This window comes from Canis aureus, chromosome 19 (genome assembly GCF_053574225.1).
Source record: "Canis aureus isolate CA01 chromosome 19, VMU_Caureus_v.1.0, whole genome shotgun sequence".
Taxonomy (NCBI): domain Eukaryota; kingdom Metazoa; phylum Chordata; class Mammalia; order Carnivora; family Canidae; genus Canis; species Canis aureus.
The window spans coordinates 20,057,823-20,085,678 of NC_135629.1; the positions used below are offsets into that span (position 1 = coordinate 20,057,823).

The window sequence follows — 27,856 nt, forward strand, 5'->3', positions numbered from 1 at the left end:
AGATTTTCAAATTTTAAATTCTCTTATAAAGGGCCTTCAAAAAGAAAAAGTTTCCTCTGGGACAATTTAGCTTTTCTAAATCTATAAATGTTTGGCAACAGAAAATGAGGAAAAGTGGGGGAGGACAAGGCTGGGCTGGACAGACAATGTTGGCCATCTACACTCAGCTGCTTTGAGGGGTTGGTGACATCTGAAGGAAAACAAAACCAAAACCAAAAACCAATAGCTCAGTTCAAAGATTGGTTCCTGAACTGTAAGTCATTTCTAGGAATAACTTCCCATTAATCCCAGAAAACATTTGTATTTACGAAGTTTGAACAGCTCTTCCATCAATTTATTGGGGATTTATAATCAGGGCGCTGTCATTTTCCAACAAGGAGATGATATGCTCGTTGATTCCATTTCTCTTTCTGGCACACGAGGAAATGGTGAGTAATGCTCCTTCCCCCATGGGGAATGAATCAGTGGTGGCATAAACACACCCCAAGCCTCACAACGGAGAACTCTGGTGTTCTGCTTGTCATCCTCTTCTCTGGCAGCTGATCAATGACAATATGTAAATGTGCATCCAAGACAACCCGCCCTGGCTGCCAGCATTACAGTAGCCCCTCCCCTCCAGGTCCCTTTGTGTATCCTTGACAGAGCAGCTTGATGTACGGTTTCCCTGACGGGCTCCATCTCATTAGAGGACAATCCTTTGCTCAGTTCTTAATGGACTTTACAAATTGGCCGTCCTCCCTCCGGTGCAAGATTATTATAATTTTATTATTCATTCTAGGAATTAGTTGCCAAAAATGACAACATGATCAGTACCACTGACAGATATGAGGAACATCTCCCATGACATCTTAGGAAGGGGACCGTCTGAAATAATGTTTGATCTTTAATTAGGAAGAAATGATTTGCCACTTTTCAGCAGAAGTGGGAAGCTACAGCATATGTGCCCTCTACTCTGAGAAGCCTGTAGCCACCCTCCCCCAACCCCAACCCTAGTGCTAAAGGCAAAAATGAAGCAAACTTATACGTGCTAAAGAAAGCCCTTGCTGTGCCAACTGGAATATGCAACTCAGATGTTAAGTCACCATCAACCTCAAATTCAGAAGATCCAGATTCAGATCTTTGCTCTGACACCACCCTCCTCTGGTGCCAGTTTATTCATAAATAGGACTGGAGGGATAAAACAATGTCATTCAATCATTTCATTTCCCAAACTTTATCTATGGCTGCCATTTTTTGGTTGCCATAATGGCAACCAGTCACCTCTTTCTTCTACTCTATCAGCAGGTTCCACTCACCCCACTAGAAGCAGAAAATGCCAGATACTCATTTCCTCAGCCTTCCATGCAGCTAGAGATGGCTGTATGATACAGTTCTACCAATGAAACACCAGTGGACAGTGCAGGGGCAAGGGAAGGTCTGAAGCCCAAAAAAGAAAAAGAGGGAGCATGGGAGGTGGAAGATCAAGTAAGGCATGTTCATCTTCTCCCTCCCTCCAGCTCTGGATTATGTGGACTTAGAATGTGAACTTGGGGTGACAGTAGCCATATTTAAACCAGGAGGGGAAGGATAAATACTTGCAGAGATAATCACCCAGAGCCATGGCATTCTGGGCTCACAGAGAACCAACTCTGGAATTCCCTACCTCCCAATGTCTTATTAGGAGGAGAAAATTAAGTCCAAACAGAGGAAATCATTCTTGGGTACCATTTGATTTCTTGCATCCAAAAACATCCCAAATGAGTTTTTATCTGTGTCATCTTCGTCCTTTCTTGTTTGTTTTTTTTTTTCCATGTTTCATACCACTGATGGAGGGATACCTATCTGCCTACCATCCTCTGTTGGATGTCAGACTGGCCACAGCTGAAGGCCCACAGGACCCCTAGGAAGGGTTGGTGGCAATACCTGACCCTTCACAGACCTGCCTCCTGAGCTAGGATGGGGAATTGACTTTTCCACGTTCTCTTATTAATTAGTTCCACCTCTATAGTCTTCCAGTCTTGGCAATGACTAAATTAAAAGCTTCAAACAGTAAGATTCTCCCCGAGTCTTTGCCTCTAGATTATAGTTTTATCTTTTGATTAAAAAAGAAAATCCAGAAGGAAATATCCTTAGAGATGATGATAGATCTTAATACATACAAAAGTTTTACAAAATAACATTAGCAAAATATTACCAAAGAAAAGAAGTTGAGGTCAGCTGGAAGACATTTTTAAACGTTATTCTTTGGACCATCTCACAACTTTTAAGAGACAACTCCAGACCCAAGATATGCAGAGATTGTTCAAGGGGATTAAATGTCCTATTCTACTGCTGGGTCACAGATACTATTACTTTTACTGGCTAAATGTCCTTTAAAATGCTGAATGAGCAAACTTTTCCTTACAAATGACCACGACCAATCTGAAAAACTCAGACAAAGGGGCCATTGTAGCCTAATTTCAATGTAATTTTCACTTATTCTGTGAGAGCAGGAGCAGCTCCTTGGCAGACCTCATTTCTGATTAGTTTCAGAGAGCTAAGGGGACAGTTAGGGCTGAATTTACGGTCACCAGATACTGTTGGAGCTTTCTGCTCTGCACCAAAGCTATGGATGCTGGAAGCAAATGTCACTATGACAACCATTTATGTGGCTAAAATGGAAAAGCGAGATTTGATGGGAGGGAAAAAAATGCATGCACCTATAACTCTAAAATATAATATATGGCGAGTTTTATGTTTGTTTGTTTTTTTAAGGCCAAGCTCAGCACCTGCCCCCTCCCCTACCCCGCCCTTAGATGTGTGTGTGAATAAAAGGGGCCATAATGAAACCATGAATAATAAGTAAAGGGCTTCAGAAATAATACCACAGAATCTCCAAATATTCTAATTTACATCCACCAGCAACATGCACATGTGTCCTAACTAGCTAGCCATCTTTCACAGGAAATTCATTTGCTCTTTCCCACTGTTTATCCCCCACTCCCTTTGAAATATGTTCTGCCAAAACCCTCACAGCAAAATATTCAAAGAGTTTCAATGCTGCCTTTTAAAAACAACAGGTAGAACAAGTAATGAGTTATTTTAAAGTGTGCTTGGCCAAGTCTGTTAACGACAAACCCCAAAATGCCTTTGGGGAGTTGATACTCTCAGGAGCCCCTTGCCAGTCAGCTTCGTTCTGGAAACCCTGAGAAATGTCACTGAGAAGAAAAAAAAACACGTAAGGGAAAACCAGGGCCTCAATGTCCAGGGCTTCCTTTGTCATTCTCTTGGCCTGAGTTTCAAATGCCTAAGTCTTCAGAAAGAGGAGAGCCTGCCATAGGCTAATGGTGTGGAATAACAATGCTGTTCAAAAAGAGAAAAGAAAGTTGTTTAGGCAGGTTTTCAAGTAACCGGAGCAATCCCCAGCCTTAGCAGCATGAGAGTATAAATGAAATTACATTTATATCTGAGTTACACTGGCTCTGTACTCCTCACCTCCAAAGCTCTCGCTATTCAGGGGAATCCTTTTGATGTGTCTTTCCATTGTGGCGTCCTGGCTGGCATCCTGAGGATGGAGGAGGCCCCCCCACCACCACCACCACTGCTGTAGCAGCCCAAACCCTCCTCAAGGAGGTGGTTTCTCTGCCTCGAAAATGCAAGCCTCTCAAGGTACCACACAGTGCTGAGCTCCCTCAGTCCTTGCTCCAAAGCCACAGTGCTTGCTTTCCAAGCAGAAGGGAAAAAATGTCCTCTTCCCCAACTCTGAGTCTTGTTCTATCACCAAGGCACAGAGCAGCCAATCTTGTGTCCTGAATCTTGCAAGTCCCTCAGAAAATCAACTTCAGAGAGCTACCAGAGGCAGTAGCCTATTTCAAGGTCAGACTTTGTTGTGGAGATTGAAGAGCAAAAGAATTCTTGTCTTCTTCCCACCTCCAAGGTGACCAAGCACTAGGTTTCCTCCCTGCGCCATGGTCTGTACTTCCAGGAGGTTATCAAAAGACAGCTATCGGGGTATTGGCTCTGTGGCCTTTGGTGGGAAAGCCTCCCATAGTCAGCAGTCATGTTCCCCCCGTGGCATTCCTGCCTGGCTATAGCCAATTGGTCTTGAGAAGACTTCTGAGCCAAACTGGGTTGATTCATATTCTCTCTTTCTCTCTCCCTCAAACCAGAGAGACAATGGTGATGCTGACAGCACCACCACCATCATTCCCAACTGTGGCTTCAGTAAGAAAGTCTTTTAAGGTTGCCAGGGAAGCTCTCTTGTCCTCTGCCCATGGATGTGAGCTGAGAGTTTCAAAGACCTGAGCTTGTCACCCGGTTTCGGTGAGAGCCCCTGCGCACTCTTGAAAAATCCACCTCACACCGTGGTCCTAAGAGTCATCGTTACTGCCATCATAGTCAAGGGCAAATGTCACTTGGCCCCCTCACTCCTTGCCTCAGTAGGGGCTTCACCATAAATCTGGTGAATCATTAGGCCACAGGATGCCATGATTACCAGCAGTACATTCTCCATTAGCAGGACTCAACAGTGTGCTCAAGTCTGAGAATCCCATGAGCAAATCCTCAAACCCATCTGCGAGTCTCAGTTCCCTAGCAATGGCCCTGGTGTGGACTTCCACATCATTCAGGGTCCGGGCAGGAGATAGGAACCGTACAAGTGTTTTGTTAGCTTGTTTGAAACAGAGAGAATTTAATAAAAGTGTTAGCTAGGGATGAAACTATCAACTTTAAAGAAAGCAAAAAGAGAACATTAAGCTATCACATAGGGAGACCACTACCACCGCCAGGAATGCAGGAACCAAAGGGAGAGGTTGGAATGATTAGAATTCAGAATCTTAGAGAACATTCTCTACAAAGCCAAAACTCAGAAGTCTGAGAAGGTGGTGCTGCCACACGGTTGCCATTAGCTCTGCACTTAGAGGAGGGACTCCCCCTCCTCAAGGGACCCAGCCTGTGAGGAGAGGCCACTGGTCTCTGGGTCCTGCTGTGTGGACAGGCCAAATGTGGCTAGTTCTGCTCATGCTGGCAAAAGAGCAGGTGAATTCCAGAGCTGCTATGAGAAGGAACTGCCACTCTGGGATGGAGAAGTATCCTTGGGGTGACGCTTGCAACAACAAAACAGCTCCCAGAATTGTCCAGCCCCTCATCCTGCCAGAGCCTTCCAGGAAGCAGTGGTTTGTAGTGGCCCAGCCTCAGTATCACAAAGCAGAGCAGAGGAAGGAGAGTTTGGAGCTGCGAGACAATAGCTTCATTACTGATGAGATCATCATGTTTATCCACAGGGAACAAGGATTTTAAAAGGTAGAGGTGAAAAAGGAAAGAGTGTTCTGGCTGCGAGGACAGCATAAGCAAAAATAGAGACCCAGAAACAGTTGCTGGTTGAACATGGCTAACGCATGGGATTCAAGAGCACAGAGGACAGATGAAAAATCAAGGAAGAACAAAAGTGAGAAAGTGCAAGGCTGTCCTGTGTGGTAGAGGGGCCTGGGGAGCATATTGGCAAGTCAGGGCATTTCCTGACGGTCATTCAGAACCCAACAAACATTTTTAGTCAGGCAAGTAAAATGATCAAAGATAGGATTTACGATCACAGCAGTATGGAGACAGGAATTATCACTCTCTTCATCTTTACAAATTGCCACCAAAGCAGCCAAAGAATGGCTTTATTTTAGCTACATCAACCATTCTGCCTAAGTTTTCCAAGACGAACACAGTGTTCGAATGAGCACTTTTTAAATGGAAGTTGGTAAAAGGTTTTTTTGCCCCAAATTTCACTGGCCTCATTTGGCTTGCTTCCAGGTTTAAAATCACAGATTTGCTTATCAACTACAAAGGGAGATATAGTTACTTCACGCAGGAGAAACCTGGCAAATGTCAATTTACCAAGCCGTGATCAAAGAAAACATCACTTGCGATAAGACATACCAACATCATGAGTCCTTCCTATCAGTCACTGAGAAAGATAGTATTTTTGTGGAATTCATGCTGAAAATGCCTACCCTCAGCCCAGTCATGAGAAAACACTGGACAAACCCAAACTGAGATCCATTTAGAAAATTACTGACCAATACTTTTCAGAAGTGTCAAGGTCATAAGGACAAGGAATGATAGAGGAACTATCCCAGATTGGAGGAGAGTAAGGAAAAATAACAACAAAATGCATGTGGGAGCCTGAACGGGATCCTGGAACTGAAAAGGAGCATTAGAGAAAAACTGGTGAATTTCAGATAAGGTATGGAGTTTAGTTAAGAACACTATACCAAAAAAAAAAAAAGAACACTATAGCAATATCAATTTCTTATTCTTGATAATTGCACCATTGTTGTATAAGATGTTATGATAGGGGCAAGTAGAGAAAGAGATATAAGAGAATGATCTATATTATTTTTGCAACTTTTCAGTAAATCTAAAATGAGCCCAAGATAAAAGGTTTTCTAAAATGCACAGATTCATTTACACAGGCTGGAGTCCCATGGGATTTCCAGCCATAATCATCACAATGCAGGTTGGGTAAATAGATGACTCCAATGTGTCTTTTCTGGAAAACAAAGACCGTGAGACCTTCAGTCACAGCACTGCAGCAGACAGGATGTTACTTGACAGAGCACTGGGTGAGAAGTATTTCACAATGGGCACAGTGAAAGAGAGGTGAGAGGTTACCAAAGACCAACATTGTCTGCTTCCTAATAGAGTCAGAGACCAGCCCAGTTTACAAGATGGAGTCATAAGCCTGCTTCAACCAACCCACACCTGCTCCCAGAACCAACACTTCAGTCATCCTCGCCTCTTCCCTCACATCCACATAAATCAGTCATCAAGATCTGTTGACTGTCTTGGTTTTCTCTAACCCACCACCGCCTCTTCCATTCAACAATGGTCTATTGCTCTCTTGTTGTGATGACCAAACCCAACTTGGCCACTCATAGTTGCCAAGCTTTCTTACTGAATCTGGAGAATCTCCAATGTTTAGAAGTGATTTAGAGCCATATTTCTCCTCAACCCCCTATTCCCACCTGAGCAGTATGTCACAGATAAGCAAGTCTCAAGCTGAGGGTCACCATACCTATAAACAGTCATGAGCAAGCAGGTCCTGGAGAATCAAACCATCTGGGCCTAGCCCAAGCCAAGTACCTGTTCTCAGGGTTTTAGGTATTTTAGAAAGTACCTTGTACAGAAGTTTCACCCTGAAGTAAATACAAAGCCAGGTTCACCTCTCATTAAGTCAATTTAGTCAACAAAGTCTCCCCTGGAGCACAGACATTAGACCCTTCAGAGTTCTAGACCTATATTAACTTTATTCTTAAACCCTGACAAAGATTCTTTGCTTAACCAAACTTTAGTCAGGCTCCTGAACCTTCTCCTAGGCCCACCTGTGCATGTCCTCATAAGATCTGGTTTTAGCAAGAACCCTTAGAAGTCATTTAATCAGAACCCCTCTACCTTTGACAACTAATCATTCTTGATATCCCATCAGGTTCTTCATTTCCCAGGTAAGGTCTGATCACCTGGTCTGTCTTCAGTAAGAATCCTACTAGCTTGGTTTAGCCAGAACTATCCCTCTTGCCCACATTTTCCCTCTTAGGAATTTTCCATCCACTGACTCTTATCCTACTTCTTTGCTATAAATTCCCTCTTGCCTGTGCTGTATTTCAGAGTTGGGCCCATTCTCTCTCTCCTCCAATGTAAAATCCAATTGCAGTGTTCCCTACACCTAACAGGATGGTCCTGAATAAAGTCTGACTTACCATCTTTAACAAGTGTCATAAATCATTCTTTAACAACCCCATTTGTGCAAGGACAGATTTTAACCAATTGGTACCTTGAACACCATTTCTTTCACCAGTAACACTTATTCCTAACATCCCTTATATTAATTGACAGACAGTAATATCTGATGGCAGCCCTGGAACATGGGTCTCTCATTCATACAAATGTTAACTACTCCTAAAGTAAAATTTAAAGTTGATTTATACCAACATGGAGAGAGATATCGGGTTGTTGATATTCATGTAATTTTTTAAAACTGTAGAGATTTAATGAGTTCTATATTCTGGTAAGTTCTAGGGATAACTGAGGAGCTAAAACAGACATGGACCCTATCCACAAAGAGCCTATAGTTCAACAGAGCAAGGAAGACAGCATCCACACAACCTGCCAAAAATTTATCATTCACCAGAGACGTATGCTCAAAAGAGTGAACAGGATTCCAGGAGAATCGATAACAAAGAATATGACATTCTACAGGGAATCGAGGAAGGCTTTTTTTGAGAATGTGATAAATGGGCAGAGATCTGAAAAATTAAAACTTCCAACTGAAGGGGGTAGAAAAGGGGCAGAGGGAACAATCTAGCAAATATTCTATAAAAAACTGGTGGCAGGGAAAAGGACAGAAGGAATGCGAGCGTGACTTGAACAGAAAGAATCTTATTCAAAACCAGTTGGTCCTAACTGGCTGCCCCATCTCTGTTGTCCTTCCCCACCTACCCCACTGCATACACCAATACTAATCATTTGCACACCGCATTTCAGTTGTGACGTTATCCTACTCTAGTAGATCATGCTTACTTTTCCAGCAAGCAATTCAGTGAATTTTATCTTATTTTTTTTAAGATTTTATTTATTTATTAATGAGAAACACAGAGAGAGAGAGAGAGACAGACAGACAGACAGAGACAGAGGCAGAGACACAGGCAGAGGGAGAGGCAGGCTCCATGCAGGAAGCCCCTATGTGGGACTCAATCCTGGGTCTCCAGGATCACTCCCTGGGCCGAAGGCAGGTGCTAAACCCCTGAGCCACCCAGGGATCCCTAATTCAGTGAATTTTAGAACACCTTGATATTCTTTGTTGAAAACTCTCAAACATTAACATCTCTAGGACAACACTTCTCCTCCCAGCCTTTTAGCCCCTTCCTCAGCTTCATGGTTAATACACTTTGCTCAACCTCCAATTTCATTATATGTTTGTAGAAGTACTTGTCTGTTTCTTGAGTAGACTATCAACTCCTTGAAGACAGGCATTTTTTTCTGCTATAAATACACTATATTCCCAGTGTATAAACAGAGCGTAGAGTGTCTACATGAACAGCTGAGGGAAAGAAGGAGATGCCAAAAGACGGACACACATGAGATTTTGAACACAAATGTGTCAGTTAAGACTGTGGGCACTCCAGGCTGGCTGCCAAGGCATTGCTCCCAGCTCCACTACTTGGCCACTGCCCAGCCTCCTTAGGCCTCAGTTTTATCTTCTAAAAATAGGAATAATACAACCAACCTAAAAAGACTTTTGACAGGAATAAAATGAACTAATCTATGTAAGACTCTCAACACCTGGTACAGAATAAACAATCAAATCTATGTTATTATTAAACAAGTTTTACTGAGCCTTTCCTAAATCCAGTTCAGGGAGAATTATGACAAGATCTTAGCACACAATGAATTTCTTCTTCCCGTAGACATCTAGAACAACAACGTCTAAGTACACTGATGCAGCTGACGTTGCTTTACAAGCTGGGAAGCCTTCTTGTGATTCTAACACTTCTTTAAAAAAGTTCCTAGGACTATGAGGTAGTGTGGGAAGTGAAATCCATTTGGATACCTGGGAGGTTTTTTTTCTGTGATCCTCCATCATATATGCCAGTTTTCCCAGCCAGAGAGATTCACCCTTGATCATCTTCAATTTGCTTCAACTCCCTTTAAATCTACTCATCATGTAGATGTTTATAAATCACACCTCAATTTGCTGAATAGAAATCTATTTGATTTCATCACCTTTTCTATAATTATATCCACCCTATCCTATAAGTAGATCTCATTCAACCTGTGACAACAAGTTCAAGGGCATGCATTTATACTTCAAACTCCCTTTAATGAAATTTCAATAGCAAAGGCAATGAACATCTCAGAAGTTCATTTCTAATTTTTAACATTATAGCAACTGGTATAAATTATGAGCATCAGAAGCAATAATAAGCACCCAAGATGAAAAATGAAAAACTTGTACACTGCCTATAATACTTAGATTTTTTTTAAAAAGCAAAAAAAGTACTTTGATGTACAAAAAAAGTCAGTAACAACAATTTAAAAAAAAAAGATCTGGGGTAAAATTTGATTCCAATAGCCTTCTTGGCAAAGAGATTTCCTGTTACTATTTAAATGTAAATGAGTCATGAAGGTTGTGTCAGAAATATTTAGCTCAAAATCAGATCCAATACACCAAGAAAGACAGAGGACAAAGCCCAACCAAGGAAATGGAAATAAAAATGTTTGAGTTTCCAGATTCTGATAACTTTATGCATCTAGAAACAGAAGGAAGTGATAAATGGGTACAATTAAGATACTCTACATGCCATTTATTAAATACTGTGTGACATGCAACTATATGGATTTCTAGCTTAACCAATCACAAATTTAATCTGAACATTTACCACTTTGTCTTGATGATGCTTTGGAGAATTCAGCTATTGATTAAAACCTATTTATGTGTCCTTTCACAACAATCCATTTTAAGAGCCTTTGATTTTTTTTTCAAAGAAGAAGAAAAAACACATTTAATTGTGGCTTCAACATCTAACGAGAAACATAAGCTTGAAATCATATCTCTGTTCCAATCCACTGAAGCAGACATGCAATTTAAAAGAATTTAAAAGAATTAATCACAGCTGCGGTAATGCAGCCTACAGAGACTTTCACTTAACCAAATATTAATGCAATTTATTTGGCTAATTCTACTTGTTTGAAAGGGAAAAGTCCGTGTAGACTCACAATTGAAGATGAACACTAGAATTTGTTCAGGAATAAAAACAACAACAATAATAATAGCAACAGCCATTTATCTAGTCCCAACTAGGTGCCAGGCCCTGGGCTCAAAGTTTCAAGTGCAAAATCTGATTTAGTAAAGACAACCCTGTTACGTGTAGATATTGTGGTCAAGGGGTACCTGGGTGGCTCAGCTGGTTAAGCACCTGCCTTTGGCTCAGGTCATGATCTCAGAGTCCTGGGATCAAGTCCTGGGTCCAGATCTCTGATCAGCATGGATTCTGCTTCTCCCTCTCCTTCACCCTCTCCACCCTGCTTGTTCTCTCTCTCTCTCTCTCTCTCTTTCTCCCAAATAAATAAGTAATCTTTAGAAAAAATTTAAAGAAACTGATCAATTGGATTATCGTCACTCTCTCCCTTTTCCATGTCACTCTCAATACTCCCCACTATAGTAGACAGAATATATGCTTCTGCCTATTTGAAGTAGGTTTGGCCAGGTGACTTGCTTTGCTACCAGGTATGATGCCATGAGAGGCTTTTGTTGGGCTTGCATTGTTCGCCTTGGGCTCTTCTTCTGCTTTCTTCCAGGAGAACATGTCCTAGGTAGTGGCCAGTGCCAGAATGATGTAGGCACAAGGAGTAGATCTGAACCCAACTGGCCTCCCATCTGGGTGAACAGCAACCAACCCACAGGCCCATGGACAAGAAAAATCAATGTTTTCTACTGTGAGTGACTGATATTTTTGGACTGTTTAACATATATGGTCTGTGTATTAAACTGGCTAATTCAGGGTATTTGTTGGCAAGGGCTGCTGAAACAAAGTGCCACAAACTTAAATGACAGAAATTTGCTGTCTCAAGTGTTCTAGAGTCTCTAAGTCCAAAATCAAGGGGTCAACAGGGATGGTTCCTTCTGAAGCCTCTGTGAGAAGGGTCTGCTCCAGGCCTCTCAACTGGGCAGATACACAGCTGTCCTCTCCCTTTATCTTTTACCTCACCTTCCCTCTCTGTGTGTTTCTATGTCCAAATTCCCCTTTTGAGAAGGTAACCAACCCTATTGGATTACAGCGCACTCTGATGACCTCACTTTAACTTCATTACCTCTGTAAAGACCCTGCTTCAGACTAAGGTCACATTCTGAGATACTAGGGGTTAAAGCTTTAATATATGAATTTTGAAGGGGTATAATCCAACTCATAGCATTTAGGTACTGTGTACTATTTTTAATATCCAGTGTATAGATGTAGAAAATGAATTTCAGGACAAGCACTTTCCCAAGACCACAGAGCAAACAAAGGATAAACTAAGCTTGAGCTTAGACTACTGACAGAATCTTAACTATTAAATCTTATACTTTAATGCCTATCCACCACTTTGCACAAAATGCCCAGGGTAATTTTTTTTTTTAACTGATGGGTCTCTCAATGCAAACACACATACACACTGCTTATGTACATGCTTTCCTATTTCATTTTTTAACAGAAATAGAGGGACTCTCCCCAAAACCTTAAATGGAAGAACTTCTAGAAAGCAAGCTACATTATTCATTCAATATTTCTGGAGCACCAACTATGAGTCAGGTCCTGCAGTGTGCAATGAGCAAAAACCAACTTGTTTCCTGCCTATAAGGAGCTCATAGTCAAATAAGGGTGGCAGATGGATCAATACATGCATACCTTACTCTGAAATTGCAGCTGTGATCAGATTACAACAGGAAATTACAAGGTTCCATTAGAGTGTAAAAGTCAACAATTATGACCTAGTCAGAGATGCTGAGAGTAGCTAAGAAGAGACAAGAAATGAGCTGAGATCTCAAGCAAGGAGGAACCCCATAGGAAAGAGCATAGGAGAAGAACATTCTGGAGAGTGGGAAAATGGCACATGCAGAGGCAGTGGCAGAAGGGGTCCCAGAACACTGAAAGTAAAAGAAGTCCAGAGCATGCAGAGCAATAAGTTGCAAAGGGATTTGGTGGGAGATGCATCTGGCAAGATAGATGTTATCCAATGTGATCTGCTCAGCGATCTAGGTGGAAGGTACTAATATCAGCCTCATTTTCAGATGACAACACAGGTCCAGATCTTTCCCCAAGGCCAACCAGCTGACACACGCTCAGGCAGAGGATCAAACCCAAACATGTCTGGACATGGGGGCCAAGCACTAACTACCACTCTGCATGGTCTCTCAAAGCAAAAGAAAACGAAGACCACTATCCAATGGAAACGTTATCACTAACACCTAGATTATAGAAATGCCTCTTTCTGGCTTAAATACATCTCATGGCTACTGATCTATTCGATGGTATTTACACTATCTTATTTTATAATTTCCTTGTGTAAAATATACTGAACCTCACAAAACTGACATTTTTGTAGGTTGAAAAATGGCCAACTCCTAGCGATTTCATGTGTTAACGCATACACTAATGCAAGTAAAAGATGTGAGCTGCTGAATAAACAATCGTAAAATAAACAAGTATGGCACCACCATCTAGATGAGGAAGTGCCCTGAAAGAACTCCATGTTTCCCTTCCCAGTGATGTGTGGCCAGGGATGTGGCACGGGTGAAGGAGATGGGAGTGGTCCACCCTGGCAGCAGACAAGAAGGGAGCGTTGCCTTCTCAAAATGACCCACTTTAGATACTCCAGGCACTCATTGCAGGTGTCTGCTCTGAAAGAGGAATTCTCAACTCAAGGACAGGAAGAGAGCCAGACAAAATACTTCAACAACTCCCACAGTGCTTAGCTTCCAGATCATTTAGAGCAATTTATCACAGCTTTTCCACAAGACAGTTTGGAGTCTTAATGAACTACAGGGAGGGCCTGCTATCCCACTGCACTCCTTCCCCAGGGCAAATCCCAACTTCCAGCCCCACCAGCAGAATGAATCGCCCCCTTGTCCACTGTCCCTGAGCCCATGACAGCTGAAAGGTGAGGACCTGGATTGGCCTTTCCTGTGGTCACTAGTCTTTGTGCGGCTGCACTTTCCCTGGGTCAGGTAAATTCTTGGCCATGGCCCCAGCTAAACAGCCAGGTACCCAACGGTTGAGCGTGGCTCTCAGCTAAGGCCCACTGGAGGCTGGTATCCAAGACAGCTTAAACACAATTAACTTTTCATTTGACGTGGCCTGCCTCTCTCCACTCCTAATGTTCCCGTAGGACCTGAGATCCAATAAAGTCCAGCCTGGGACTAAGAAAACCAGGCAGAGAAACTGACCAAATATTGTTCAATGCTGCATTACAAACCTATGGGAAAGGAGTTTAATTAAAGACCACAACAATTCTTTGGGGAAATGTTTCTTTTATTAACCATTCCTGCCGAACAAAGCAGCTTTAAACAAACCCTGACTGCTTGAAAATTGTGTATGCCTGAGATTTCTTTTTTCTTTTTTTCCTTAATCTGTTCTGCTTTTTGGTTATTTGGTCATTAGGAAAATCAGCAGTGTCTTGGACCCAAGAAATCCAATTTAAGCGAGCTCATTCCACATTTATAAATATGAGCAGATGACATTTAAAACAGACAAACCAGTAGGGACAGTTCTAAGTGTGAAATTGTTGTTCAGCATAAAGTATTATCATAAATATATAGAGGAGCTATTTGTGGATCAACTAACAAGTTCAAGGCATTTCAGTGAAATCTATGCACAGCCTGAATGTGGATACAACATTTATAAATGTAGAGGAAATGCAATTCTTTTATGCTCTAGTGTAATAAAACCACTAGTTAGTGTCACTGATATGATAGCCCCAATTGCAAAAGAGTGAAAAAGCAGAAATCAAAATGGAAGAACCACATCTAATGGAACAATGAAATTAGATTTTAAAGTATTATTGGAAAAGAGGAAATACCACTGAGGAGTGAAGACATGACTGTATGAATTCTTAAAAACTCAAGGAAAGTCAGAGGACATACACATTTAAACCCGATCCATGGGAATGTATGAACATTCCGAGGCCATCAATAAGTTGAAGGCACATCTTTTGTGGAGACTTGCTCTTGAAGAAGACGTGCAGGACAATGAAAACACATGAGAAAGTGAGTTTGCTTTTCTCAACCATGCCATGAAAATATGCAAGAAATGAACACTGTGTAAACACGGAAATTATTAAGCTTGGGCTATAAAATTCTCCCACCAACATTTTCACTCCCAATAAATGCACTTGTTTCTGAATTATGCTTATATTGTGACCCCCTTACTAAGGCATTTATTCTCTAGGAGACTTTCTTTTGCTCCAACCTGCGTGAGTTACATGTGGCAAATATTGTTTTCCAAATATGGTTTATCCAACGTCCCTCATCCCACATGCTCTTTTGGCAGTGAAACCTATGTCCCCTTGAATCTGGGCGGGCCCCAGGAATGCACAGCCCAGCGTTATACAGCAGAGGTGACACTGTGCCAAGTATCCACATAGACTTTAAGTGAGCTGGTGGCTTCCAGTTCCTGCCTCTTGAAAGTTAGCTGCTATAAAAGAGTACCATTACACTGACACCACGAGGCCCTGAGTAGCCAAGCCATATGGAGAGGCCGAGGAGGGTGTGGACAGAAAGACAGGCCAAGGAGCATTGTTGGCAACAGACATACCATTAAAAAGGCCGTGTTGGAAGTGGATCCTCCATAGGAACAGCTGGTGGACTGCAGTTCAAAGTCCTACTGCGTTACCAAGTCCTTCCCTAACTCCTGACCCCAAAAGTCAAAAGTCAAATAAAATGGTATTTTAAGCTACAAACTGGGTCATTTTTTATGCCATAATAGGTATTGGAACATTAGCTTTCCCTACTTAAACCTTGCCTGGATTCCTAAGGTGAATTCTAAGGTTTTTATCTTTCTCTGAAATTTTGAGTCACACAACTTTTCAATGTTTTAGAAATCTCAATGCTGCCAATAACTAACGTTCAGCTCTTTGTTATTGAACTAGAATAAAACGTCTGGTGTATCTCGGATTGCTTTCAGAGGACCACCTTTATCTGAACAACAGGGGTGTTAAATATGCAGATTCCTGGGCCTCACCTCCGGCACAGTGAATACTGATCTCTGAAGGGAGGGCCTAGCGACATATATTTTTAAATATTTCCCTCATACCTCACATATATACATTGTGGTTTCATGACCCTCTTAAGTTCTAGCCTGATAATAAGCTTATTTCTAAGGCAACTTCCAAAATAACTTTAGAGGCATTATGACAGATAAGACATCTTGACCTGCTGATGCCATGGTTTTGCCTACTATGGCATACTATTTGATATAATAATACATGACATAAGGTATATTTTTTGTATTCACCTTCTGCAGTTAAACAACCAAATATCTGCAAAATACACTTGCTATAGGAATAACAACAGCTCCTAACAAGTCTACTAGCCATTTTTTCTGGAGAAGGCATATCAGCAGTAAAATTCAATTCAAATAAGCTTTATTGGGTAATTACACAAAAAACCATGCTAAATGGTGATGATACCATCAAGAATACGAGGGCCCTGACTCCTGGCAACTCAGCCTAGTAAGGGAAACAGTCACCTGAACAAGGATTCCCATTATGCAGATGGTAACAGAGCACTACAAAAGAAGCATTCTGCTCTACTTGGCATCAAAGACCTACAGATCTTGAGCAAGGGATGAGGCTGTGTTTGCAAAGCAGATGTGAGAGGAGTCTTTTATTTTTAATCAGGAGAACTTCTTCCTCCAGGATAGAACTGTCACAGAGCATAGTCAACCCCTTTCATAACACACTAGAGAGGAACAATGGTTAATTGAGATGCCCAAGGCCACACATCAGCAAAGCAAGGAGGTTGGTAACAAACTATTAATGATACAGGCTAATTGTTCAGTCACTTCTGTCAACATGACGGCATCCCAAACTTCTGTGTAGGAGTGTTAAATCCCAAGGAGACAAGAGACAGTCCCAGGTCCCACACACACACACACAAAATTAATAAATAATAAGCAAATAAATGCCTCTAATGCCCATATTGTGATGCCAAGACTCTGTCTTTGGAGACTTTCAGAACTGAAGGAGGTGAAGAATATGACCTCCTGGAGTCTGAAGCAAGTAAAGGCAGACCACAGTGATCACGACTGTTTATGCTGTACCCATGTGGTGCTTACAACTCACTGAATGCTGCTAATGTTTTCTCCCAATTCGTATTTGTGAAGTTGACTGAGCAAGTATTTTAGATTTAAAAAATTTGAGATCGGGGATCCCTGGATGGCTCAGCGGTTTAGCACCTGCCTTTGGCCCAGGGTGCGATCCTGGAGTCCCGGGATTGAGTCCCACGTCGGGCTCCTGGCATGGAGCCTGCTTCTCTCTCCTCCTGTGTCTCTGCCTCTCTCTTTCTCTCTCTCTCTCTCTCTCTCATAAATAAATCTTTAAAAAAAAATTGAGATCACAGGAGGTCAAACGACTTATCTAAGATCACACAACCATGGCAGCTTGAAAGCCGAAATTCCCAGATGCTCTGACCCTTGATCCACTGCTCCACCCAGAGAACATTAGAAATCAAAGGCTGTTCTGACAACAAATATTCAGAAGTGCATCGCCTATTTGAACAATATTGGATGAACCTCTCTGAGGGTTGCTACTGATGGAGAGGTGCCCAGACATGCGGGGCTTCAACTCCCAGAACACAGGCCTCACTCAGCTTCTTAACAGTATGATTTTACCCAAATCCCTTCATCTCCCTAGGCCTTGGTTTCTTCATCTATAAAATCAGCATGACACACCAGAATCATCAATAAACAGGATTATGTTTTTGAGAAGTATATTTATATGTTTTTCCTCTGTGTCTTCCTCTCCTGGAAGCAGAAGAAGGCTGTCACCACCTTCCTGGGTTGTGTAAAGGCCCACATTCATGAAAGCCAGAACACTAGATGGGCAGGGAAGAAAACAGCTTCAGAAATAAAGGAGAGAAAGTAAGAATTCCCCCAGACCGGAAAAGGGACAGGGTTGCTTTGGGTCCTGGGTATAAGAGATTGGCCATGGGAGATTGGCGAGATCTCAGAAGGCATGGCTATGTAAAGCATGGGAAGACAAGAGACTACAGACCTCAGGACTCCTAGTTTGGCCAATGATGCTACCGACTTGGGGCACCTGGGTGGTTCAGTTAAGTGTCCGACTCTTGATTTCAGCTCAGGTCATGATCTCAGGGTGGTAAGATCGAGCCCTGTGTCAGGTCCATGATGGGCGTAGAGCCTGCTTAAGATTCATATTCTCTCTTTCTCTCCCCCCCCACCCCCGCCCTTCCTCCTGCATCTCCTTCTCTTAAAAAAAAAAAAAAAAAAAAAAAAAAAAAAAAAAAAGATGACACCCCCTTAAATGGCAGGGAAGCAAGGAAGCCAACGGAACCAAGCGTTCTAACAACAGACATTGGAAAACAGGAAGTAATCAGGGTGGACAAATGCAATGCCATATCATTCCAGATGTTTTGTGGTCAGTGCAGTTCAAGCGAGAGGGGGACACAACCTAAAAATGACCAAGGCACTGTGTTGCAACTAAAGTGCCTTAAGAATTCCTCTGTAGCCAGTGTTGACTCCAGCATGGAACACATCACTCTCCATTCTGTTGAGTCCAGAAGAAATACCTCACTGGCCTGAGGGAACATGTTCAATGAAAGAAAAAGCAACATATTAGGCCCAACAAGGGAAAAGCAAATCCCGCGCCTTCATCTCCTGATCCCTTTAAGCATCTGCTCTTTGACTATGATGACAAAGTCAATCTCTCTGTGGCTACCATTAAAACAACTCATCACTGTGTTGTCTCCAAATCCAAAAGACAAGTGAGTTGAGTTGCTTTGATCTGGTTACCTTTTGTTTTCCCAGACCATAATCAATGTTAGCCACCAAAAATTCTAATGCAGCTTTCCTTTTCACCTAACAAGGAAGGAGATTGGGTGTACAAAGCAGTTTCATTAGGACCACCAAAGAATTTTTATTAGCAGTTCCATCACATTTAACTAGCTCTTTTAGTAACATAAAGAAAATCTATGTCAGAGGTTTGTCAGGCTTTGATGGATGTTTTCATTCTTGGAGTCTTATTACTGCTCTCCTTATGTGGCCAGGCTGCATTGGGGAGTTTGAGCTTATTAGACGCCATACTCCATCTGCCGCCATGCCCTGCAGCTAGGATATTGCTGTTCGAGCCCAACGCCAGGCTTTGCAATTACACAGTTTGGCTGAACAGAAAGGACTGGCAGTTGTTTCAAGGAGGTTTTCTCTACCCCTTTGACTTAGAAAATCCTGAGCTTTTCACTTACTGCTGGTTGGTACTATCAAGGAGAATTGAGAAGAAATCAATTTGTTTGTGATTTGGCCAGCCCAATTACCAGTGCCTCATTCTGTGTTGAACAGGCTTGATTCTGTCATAATCGGTGATGAGAGTGGCTAGGATATTAGGACAGAGAAACACACACCATGTCTGAGGTCCCATACTAAGTCCTTTTTATCAAAGTCACTTTATTGCAATTTTTTTGGATATTAAAGTTATATATTCTTGAAAACATCAAAAAGGTATATATTTTTACAAGGCTATCCTATCACCCACTGTCTCTGTGGCAGTTTGTAGTTCAATACTGACATTTCATATTAAGAGTCCTTGTTCCCTCCACTGGAAACTAAGTGGGTCTTTGTACTCTCACTGACCAATGAGAATTCAATGGAAGTGATGCCATATGATTTCCAAGGACAAGTCATGAAAGAATATGTGGCTTCAGCTTGGTCCTGCCCCCACCACCTGCCAACCCTATCTCTCCCTTTCTCCCTTTTCCCCTCCCCCTCTCCACTCCTGCTCTTTTGACAAGTGCTTTGGGAGCCCTGCATTAACATAAAGGAAGTCTCCAGGCTGGAGAGATCACCCATGTGAGAAACTAAAGAGAGTTAGAGAGATACCAGCTATGCCAGCCCCCAGCCATTTGAGTCTCCTCAGCTCAGGAACTAGATATATGAGTGACCCTTCAGATGATTCTAGCCTTTTAGCCACCCCAACTAACACAAGCAGAATTGAGATGAGCTTTGCCCCATCAAACTCTGTCCAGATTACATATTCATGAGTCAAATAAAAGGCTGTTTGCCAGCAGTTGGGGTGGGGGGAATAGTACACTGTATTAGACAACCAGAACAACTTCATCAACACCAGAAAAACCACTGTTACCATGTTGGCATACATTACTCTCAAATAATAAATAAACTAAAAACAAAACAAAGAAAACAAAAAAACAAAAAAAGAAAAAAATTTTTTTAAAGAAAAAATTATAAAAAATAAACTTCTTGCTTATTCTCAAGCAAAGAAAAAACTTATTCAAGTAATTCTTGCTCCAGCTGACTTGTTTTATAAGTAATCTATTTGGAATATAGAACTAATTTGCTCCAATGAAGCAAGTTATCTTATGGGCCAGGCCACAGAACCCCACTCAATCTCAGTACTACAGAATAGATGGCCCTACAGTAGGAGCCCTACAGAATAGTCCTTGCACATGGGAAAAAAGGTTTCTTCCTTCCTTTTGTTTTTTAAGAATAAATTTAGCCTCAGTTTTTTCATGTCAGGAAGTCTCACTATCATCAACAATTTGATTAATTTCATGCAGTAAATGTAAAGGAGTTCAATAAAGGACAGGTCACTATAGATTGTAGTTGTTGAGCTAGGTTTCATGGGAAATTTAGTGCTTGTGTTCACTGAGCAGAAGCCATAAAAAATGGATTTACAGAAAGGGATTATGGTGGTCCTCCCTGGTATTGTGACTCCCATCATTCCCCCTATGGCAACCACATCCGAATGTTGCTTCAGACCTTGTTACTCAAAATGTGGTGCCCAGACCAGCTGTGTCAGCATACCTGAGAGCTCTCAGAAATGCAGAACTCAAAAAAATAAAAAAATAAAAAGAAATGCAGAACTCTCAGGGTCCACCCCAGAGCTTAGAGAATTTCAATCTACATTTATCAAGATCCCCAGGCAATTGGTATGTACATTACAGCTTGAGAAGCATTGTCTGCAGACATTCACCCTTCCTCCTTTCAGTCTGAGGCCTGTAGACCTGAGGGTCCTTGTGACCCTTGGGTGTGGCCAATCAGTAACAAATACAGCTCAAGATTTGGCATGTGACTCAGAATTAACCCGTGAGGTTCATATGGAAACTGCTGCTAACACAGTACAAAGAGAGGAAATTTTTCTTTGGGATTGCTAAATCATTAAGATGAAAAGCACAAATTATGGTCACAGATGGGGTCTGGAGCTTGATGTTTAAGTACCAATCTTTCTCGACTCCTATGTACAAGCCTAATTAAAAGAGATTAACAGAAGAGTCAGGATGACAGAGAGAAACAGTATCAGCTTTATGCTGGAGAGTGAAGCTTGACTTCACATCACAATTGTACTCTCTAACTTTACCTCCAAAAATGGGAGACATCAGCCTCTCAGGGGTGCAGCCTGTCCAAGTAAGCTTACTACACACATGGCCAATAATATGAGCATCCTGAAGAACAGTTCGCGCCAAAAAACAAAAGGTTGCTGAGTTGCACATGCCCAGTTCCTTCTTTCAAATATCACAAGATGCTGCTCCTTCTCCCCATGAAACATGAGATGGGGAGTAGGAGTTCCCTGCCTCCATGGAAGTGGAAAGAGTGGAGAGAGAAGCATTTCTCCTTCCCACAAAGCTAGCATCACCCCTGTGCAAAAAAAAAAAAAAAAAAAAAAAACAGCTTGAAACTGAAAGCCACCCTGAGAGAAGAGATGGAGAAATCCTTGACAAGATCATCTGAACAATTGCAAACCAGTCCAACCAGGAGTTATGTGACCCAAATTCCCTTTAGTGAAGGGATCCTACTGCAGACACTGCAACTCGAAGGGCACCAGAGAAGACGCTGGAGGATCATAGAGATGAGAGCGTCTCTATGACTTTTGTTCCCTACTGGAGTAACAGGTTTGGCCCTGAAGTCAGAAAATGACTGTAAAAACCCTAAAGTGAACTGATGACAATATTGACTAATTACTAGTCACTGACAGGAACTAAGGCAAAGGGGAAAAGCCCAGTGTCTCCACAGATCTCATGAGGTGTGGCTGGAGATAGGGTTGTGCGGTAAAGACTTAGCTGCCAAGCGGGAAGGCAGTTTTTAGAGCCAAGGCATCAGGGTAAGCTCCACAGATCTACTCCTCCCAAGCAGTAGTGTCCCCCTGTTCCTTCAGATCCCTAACCCTAATTCCAAGCTTTCCAGTGAGTCCTGATCGTGGTTTCTCACCTTTCCAAGTGCAATGGCTAGAAGTCTTCATCTTTCTGGCCACTCTGTGCTGAAAACTCACATATAAGTTTCTAAAGGTTTTACTTTCAAAGACAGGCCAATGTAGTATTTTTTTTTAATTTTTATTTATTTATGATAGTCACACAGAGAGAGAGAGAGAGAGGCAGAGACATAGGCAGAGGGAGAAGCAGGCTCCATGCACCGGGAGCCCGACGTGGGATTCGATCCCGGGCCAAAGGCAGGCGCCAAACCGCTGCGCCACCCAGGGATCCCAGGCCAATGTAGTATTAAAACATCATGTCTAATTTTTCTTTTTCACACACACCTCACGTGGGAAAGAACTACAACCATTGAGTGTGAGCTGTTCTATACAAACAGTGACTGAGCCTCATCTATGCACATCCACGGAGCTGGGGAATGGTGGGAGCAAGGTACGTGAGGGAGGCCTGTTCTCAGTGAGGCAGAGGCAAGTCAGGGAGGAAGGCGGAGCTGGGGAAGGCCAAGCAAGAAGGCCTGGGGATGTGGAATGCACCAAGACCAAAGGGAAAGGGCTGATGAGACCAGGGGCCACAGAGGGGCAGGCAGGAGTCTGCTGTGCATAGACAACCTCTCACCAGCTTTAGTGTAGCCACTGTTCGTCCCTGGGCCTTGACCTGAGAAGAGTAGGAGGGGTGGCATATGAGTGTGGGTGTGCTCCCAGAAATCGTGAGCTAAAGGCCACAGGAACATGCACAGAAGGCACATCTCCAACAGAGGAGAGGAGGCTAGTGTTTGTAAATACACTTTAGCCTTCGGCCTAAAGCAGCCCTTCCCAAAGAGAGACCACAAGTCCCCCCCCACACCAGCCTCAACGTAACAGTCATTTCCTTTTACCATCTTGAGAGAAAGCAGCAAATATCCAACAGACAAGTGGCCTGAATATATATGAGGCCTTTACACTTCTATAAAGGAGATATGAAAAAGAAAAATAACTTATAATGAACTATGTATTTTGATATATCACCACTCAAGTATTACTACAGTATATCGACAATCTGCAATTTTTCTGTAAAGGATCATTTAGTCAATATTTCAGGCTTAGTGGGCCACATGAGGTCTCTGTTGAATATCATTTTTTTTCAGCCCTAATGCTGGTTAGGCTTGTGACCAATAGAGAAACAGACCACAGACCAGAGGACAGATACGTGGCCCTGGAGCTGAGTCCTGTGTTAAGTAGACCATAAAGCAGATGGCAGATGCTTGGATCTACTTAATAATGAAGTTAGGACTGCATATGTCAAAATAAGGCCTAAATAGGTATACTCGTGTGTCTGTGTGCATTGAACTACCCTGAATGCCACAGCCAGTGTAGACACTATAATCAGTGTGCGATAGCAGGGGTCAAGCACCACTTTTTTTTTTTTTTTTAAGATTTTATTTATTTATTCATGAGAGACACAGAGAGAGAGGCAGAGACATAGACAGTGGGAGAAGCAGGCTCCCGCAGGGAGCCCAATATGGGACTTGATCCCCAGACCCGGGATCACAACCTGAGCCAAAGGCAAACACTCAACCGCTGAGCCACCCAGGTGCCCCATCACCACCAATACTTTTGTCCTTATGGACAACATTTCAAATTAGTGAATAAATAGTTCACAGTCAAGTTCTGGATGAAACAAACTATAACTTCTCTTTTTACTGTAGTGGCATTGCTGGATAATTCAGTGCATATTAAAATCATGTAAAAAGTATAGTGTACTTGTGTGGAAACTAGCATTGACTTCCTACTTTCAATAAATGGAAAGTAATTTTCACTACCAGAATGACTAAGTTAGGTCATGTGAACTGCATGTAGGATGTCATGTGGAATGTAAGAAAATAACCTAAGACGTGGGGCTGTTCATGCATTGCAGGAAATCTAGCCTTCCTTGCTCCTGACACCTAGGGCTAGCATTGTCCCCTGCTCCAATTATTTATGAAAACCATAAATACCCAGAATATCTTTCCAAACAGTACTCCCTACTTGGCAGAGGCAGATCCAAAGGTGAAGCAGAATATTATAAATTTTGCATAAATATAATTTCAACATTCCTCAAAGTCTTGAAGGTAGACCTACAAAGGAAGGTCCCCGTGGCTTCAGTGGCAGTGGCTTCCCAGTTGATATGCCTCTGCCTTGCAGATGAGAGCACCAGCAGTGAGAATCTCTACCTGAGACTGTAACTATATGAGGCTAGAGACTGATCCAGGACAAAAAAAAAAAAAAAATCACACCTGCCTGGAGCAGGGCCCAGAAACACTTGCTGAGTGAACAAATCCAGCCAGGTGAACCACCTGTGGGCCCAAAATCAGGATTGGCTATGCAACTGGGGGACTCAGTAGAGGAAGAAAAGGTGAGGCCCTTTATTTGTAAATTATTGAGAATTTCAAGATGGCAAAAGTAGAGCATTATACCAAGCCCAGGGCCCTTCTGAGCACAGGGCCTGTGTGACTGCACAGATCATACTCCCATGACACTGGTCCTCCCACAAATCAAGCCCAAAAGCAATTGTAACAAATTCAAGTCATTAATAAATGCTTTCACATCCATTATTTGGTCTGGTTTCACAACCATGCCTTCTAACCTAAGTGAGGCTCTGAGGATATGTAAGGTCACATCCAGGAAGGAGGGAGGGGAATTAGAACCAGGTATCTCAACTGTGTGGCTACCGCTGGATGTCATTCTGCAGCCATGAAGGCTTTGTCCCTTGTCCTGCTTGCCAGGCCCAGAACTAATGGAAGGGGACTTAAATCAACAAGTTAGCTTGGGGCCTCAACCCTACCAGAGATATTGTTAGCTTAAAATAAACATGACCATTCACAACATCCACACACATTGATGTGGTTTTTGTTTGTTTCTAAGCCCCTTTTCACTGAAATCCCACACTTAATTTTAGCAAACCTCCAGCGACAAAACGATTTGCAATGAGTTTTAAAACTATGATCCAGATGAAAAGGGAGACTTAGCTAATTCTTGCCCAAAGCCCTCTAGATATTGCCATGGAAACAGGAGGCCAAGAAAATGGCTGACTAGCACAAAGGTTCCAATGCCTAGTGATAGTATCACTCCTCAGAATGCCTTGGCCAAACCCTATTCCTACCTTTGCTTTGAAAGACAGAGCACAGCTACGTTCAGAATGCTCTACCAAGCAAGCAGGAGGAAAACAGAAGGAAGGGAACACTTTTGTGATCTGCCCTTTCTGAATGAAAAAGTACTGAGTGTGTCCTCTTAGGATTCATGGAGCTTTCCAGACACTGAACATTCAGACTTTGGACCTTTAGAAGACAGAGAAATTGGGCATTTCTCTATCCCTGATGATCTAAGTCAACTCATTAAAGCTTCCCTGAATATATTACAACCTCCACTTATCAGTGAATTACAGTGTTTGCAAAAAACACTAACAGAAATCCAAAAGCAAAACTTGCTATAATAGTTGGTTCTCTATCCTCCAAAAAGCAGCCAAGTATTAGTCAAAGTTTCTATACCTTAGACTACACACACACACACACACACACACACACACACACACATTAAAAGACGATAGGGAATAAAGTTAATTCTGAGATGAAAACAAGAGCATAAAGCAAACAAGCCAAACCATGAAGTGGGAGAAGGCAGCGGAGAGGAGCGGGGAGGGACCTGGAGGGAGAACTGCCAGTACAGGCGAGCCATGAATTACAGCTTCGGAACAAAGAGAGTAAGATGGAAGCACCAGAGATATTTCATCATAATCTACATAGACCACTGAGTTTATTTGGTAGTTAAGGAGGTAATGACTTTCTTTCAAACTCATTTTAAAAGTTCTTTTTTTAATGATGGCGATAAATGTTTTTTAGTGCCGGGACTATATTCACTAGAGTGGCCACATGGCCACATTCAGCCCTTGCTAAGGCTGCTTAATGAGGTGACGCTGGTTTCGCTAAAATATTCTCTGCTCTTTCAACAATCTCATAGTCACGAGAACTCTCAAGGTATGAAGACAATATGGGGGAGGAAGGGGGCATTTTGCCCCGTATGTGAGGCCCTCCAGGGTTTGTCTCAAGTACATTGCCAACTGTGTCTTCCCCAGGAAGTACCAAGTGGCAGGGATGTTTAACAGGGGCATAAAAACAAATTAACAGAAGGAATGTATGAAATAAGCTTTTGCTGTTATCCAATTATAACATCACATTATGCTAAGAGGTTGACTGAGGTAGTTTAACATTGAAGAGTATGGAGGTTAGGGGCTGTATGTGTCACAGGGTCTTGTCCATCCAACAACCCCCAAATTTAAAACCTACCATTAAGATAAAAAAGAATTTGCCTCGCTGTCTCTCTAGCTTGAGGGGAACAGGTTGCCTCTCTGGGACTGCAAAATCAGTTCAAGTTTTCTCTATTAACCAATTATCTATTAAGAAATACCATTTTTAAAAACTCCCTCTTATCAGATGCCCACACTAGCAAGTCAAGCTGTAGTCAAAAATTCATTGTAATTGTGTATGAAGCATGTCATGTTTTGGAGGCCTCATGGCTTCTATGAACATTTAGAAATTTGAGTTAAAAAAAAAAAAGAAATTCGAGTTTTCAAGAAAAATAAAAAAGACATATCAAGTGAAGAAAATGCCTGTAAATTCTACTTAAAAATCTCTGGTTTCAATTGCAGTTCATCGCAGGGACACATATATGTGTTTTAGGTTTTTATTTACTGCAACCAAATCTTCATATCATAGTCATATAATGCAATAAACACAAAGACAATGCATGAAGGTGGAAAAACAAAGTCAAGCCTTGAAAATCACACTGTATCCAAAATTAAACAAATACACCTAACACTGAAGAAGTGGAAGTACTGCAGGTTGATGAATAATTAAACAACTCAAACCAAGGGGGGAACATGCTGTTTTTTTTAAAAAAAGAAAAATACCACAGACTTAAAGGCATAAATCATGATTTATAACCCATCCCAACTTTGACCTCAAAGAAAGCAAGAAAGATCAAAGGTGATGCTTCATTATGTATTTATTCCTCAACCAAACCATTAGTCATCGGTCTTCATTTCGAAAGATATATTCAGAGTATGTACAAATTCTCACAGATAGGACCATTGTTGGGAAGTTTTTACGTGCAGAATTTATCATGAAATCTGCAGCTAATAGCACAATATGCCTAATTTGTAATTTCCCTGTCTCTTTCCAGATTTATAACATCACAGCTTTGCAGCCAAAAGATGCAAGCTGCAATGCAACATGGGAAGATGGCTGACAGTTCAAATACAGTCACTGTAATTCTACAGAGACCTTATTATTTAGTTCTCTAATGAGGATACCACGAAACAACCACCACTGCCACCACCACTAACACACACGCACATGCAAAACCCAGAAAATTCCATTTGGAAAGATTGCTGTGTTGTTCATTTCTAAAACGAGGTCAGGTATAAAAGGTTTGAGGTGGGATTGCTTTTTTAATTGAGAATGGTTCCATTAAATTGTAGAATTCTCCCATGTGCCTTTGTCAGGGGGAGACTAATGGCATCAGGAGTTTGCCCCTAAACCCAGGATACAACAGTCCACGAGTTAGTTAACTGAACATTGGAACTTATACGGACTCCAAATGTAGTTTTTAAACACCTAGGAGATCTCTAGTTACTATAAGTGGTATCACAACAGTTCCAAATGTATTTAAATCCATTTTAATGTTTCTAGAAGGTGACATAGCAAGGTGGTGTGCCTGTGTATTTGGGAAGGAAAAGAAAGGGAAAGTCACTCATAAACACAAGCTGTGTCTTGGAATGTGGGCAGGTCTGAGGAAGGTCCAGAATTTCTGAACTGGCACCCAAACTGCATGGCCCCCACCAGGGTGGTGTGGGACACATGAGCTACCAACATATTTTCCCCTATCCCTCAAAGCAGCTACAGCCCCAACCGTG

The 27,856-nt window shown here is 42.0% G+C and overlaps 1 long non-coding RNA gene across 2 annotated transcripts; it reads left to right on the top strand.

Annotated features, from left to right (window-relative positions):
* Positions 1 to 4,827: 4,827 nt before the first annotated feature.
* On the top strand, positions 4,828 to 27,856 carry LOC144289714 (uncharacterized). Of its 2 annotated transcripts, none has more exons than XR_013357627.1 (3): positions 4,828 to 6,190; positions 11,302 to 11,439; positions 27,124 to 27,856. It is a non-coding gene; the product is annotated as an uncharacterized LOC144289714 (long non-coding RNA). The 2 variants fall into 2 exon arrangements; XR_013357628.1 differs by lacking the exon at positions 27,124 to 27,856 and adding an exon at positions 12,773 to 15,414.